The sequence below is a fragment of the Echinops telfairi genome, unplaced genomic scaffold (genome assembly GCF_000313985.2).
Source record: "Echinops telfairi isolate 266 unplaced genomic scaffold, ASM31398v2 ScPeMD7_443;HRSCAF=831, whole genome shotgun sequence".
In the NCBI taxonomy this organism is placed as follows: domain Eukaryota; kingdom Metazoa; phylum Chordata; class Mammalia; order Afrosoricida; family Tenrecidae; genus Echinops; species Echinops telfairi.
Window position 1 is genome coordinate 58,637,371 of NW_022104341.1, and position 2,010 is coordinate 58,639,380.

Below are 2,010 nucleotides of genomic sequence, written 5' to 3' on the forward strand. Positions count from 1 at the left end.
TTTTGTTTCTGATATTTTAAAATTTTGAGTTTTGTTCCATAGGTTTCTTGTACTCTCCTAATGCGATCCTTTCAGAGCAATGCCAATTTGGTTCTCGTCTCAAGCCCATTGGGCTCTTTCCATCTGACTCTCTCGTTTTCATCACTCTTTTTCCACTGGACAGGGAGAGACCAAAAGTTGCACCTCAGATGGCTGCTCCCAAGCTTTTAAGACCCCAGCTGTACTCACCAAAGATGCAGAAAATTGAGGGTGATACAATGACAATTGAACTTTTTGATCCTGACACAACGCTCCTCATTACCCAGGCCCAGTGGCTTATTCCTTCAGTGGCTTTGGTTGTGTCTAAAAAAAATTCATCACTTTGACATGTGGTAGTTCTTAAATGCTTCCTCCCTCCCCCGCTATCATGATCCCAATTCTACCTTAGAAATCTGGCTAGACCATTGGTACAGATAACTAGAAACACAGGGAATCCAGGACAGGTGACCCTTTCAGGACCAGTGGTGAGAGTGGCGATGCCTGGAGAGTGGAGGGAATGTGGGGTGGAAAGGGGGAACCGATTACAAGAATCTACATATAGCCTCCTCCCTGGGGGATGGACAGCAGAGAAGAGGGCAGGGGGAGATGTCGGACAGTGTAACATATGACAAAATAATAATAATTTATAATAATCTACCACATGCACGGCTATATTTGCAGCAAAGGTGGTAACCCATGCATAAATAGCTCTCAAAATTATAGATACTCGAAAGTATATACTTTTTCTCCCACACTCATTCAGCCTCCATGTCTATCCAAGCTCCCTAGCGTATCGATCATCCTTATTGCAGGATAGTGGATATACCAGTATTGACCTCTTTCCTTGAACTCTGACGTTCCTTTCTGCGTCTTCCCTGCCGCCATCATCTTATTTCTAGGACATTTCACTGTCGGTATACTTTTGTGATTAGTAATTAGTTTTTCAATAAAATATTTTAGATAGAGGTCTTGCATCCTCCTCCACCTTGTTGACTTGTTAGTTTAGTAACAATTTTTACTTTCCACCCCCCTGCCCCCACCCCCATCCGAGCCCAATTCCTTATGTCTTTCGGTTTTTTCTCTTGCTTAAGTGTGTGCTGGCTGCAACTTCAGGAAGTGTTGAACAAGAGTGATGCTTTTGTATGGTTCCTGATCTTAGGTAGAAAGCATCCCATTTTTCCTCATTAAGCATGATTTTAGGTATGGTTTGTTCATTGGATTCTTTATTATACCTTGAAATCTCTTTCTATTCCTAGTTTGCTGAGAATTCTTTACTGGTTTTGATTTTGAATTTTGTCAGATGATTTTCATATGTTTGGATGATCTTATTTTAAAAATTATATATATACATATAAGTAATATGGTAAAATACATTGATCAATTTTTTTTAAAAATGAGTGCTTCCAGGTTAATGTAACTAACAGCCTTAGCCTTACTGGGATAAACCCCACTGGATTAGAATGTTATCCTTTTTATATTGTATTTAATTGAATAATCTTTGCTTACATAATTGTATTTTGGGCTTTTATTTTTCTTTATTCATGAGAGATATAGGACTTTGAAGGATTGCAGTTTATTTCTTGAGTGAACTTATGTTTCTTTTTAAGAATTTGCCCATATCAATTAAATTGCAAACTGTATCGTAGTTCCTAAAGTTGTTGGCAGAAAGTTTTTCTTTTTTTAAAAAATCATTTTATTGGGGGCTCTTACAATTCTTATCACAATCCATACATACATCCATGTGTCAAGCACATATGTACATTTGTTGCCATCATCATTCTCAAAGCATTTGCCTTCTTCTTTAGCCCTTGATATCGGCTCCTCATTTGCCCCCTCACTCCACTCCCCCGTCCCTCATGAACCCTTCATAATTCATAAATTATTATTATTTTGTCATATGTTACACTGTCCGACATCTCCCCCTGCCCTCTTCTCTGCTGTCCATCCCCCAGGGAGGAGGCTATATGTAGATTCTTGTCATCGGTTCCCCCT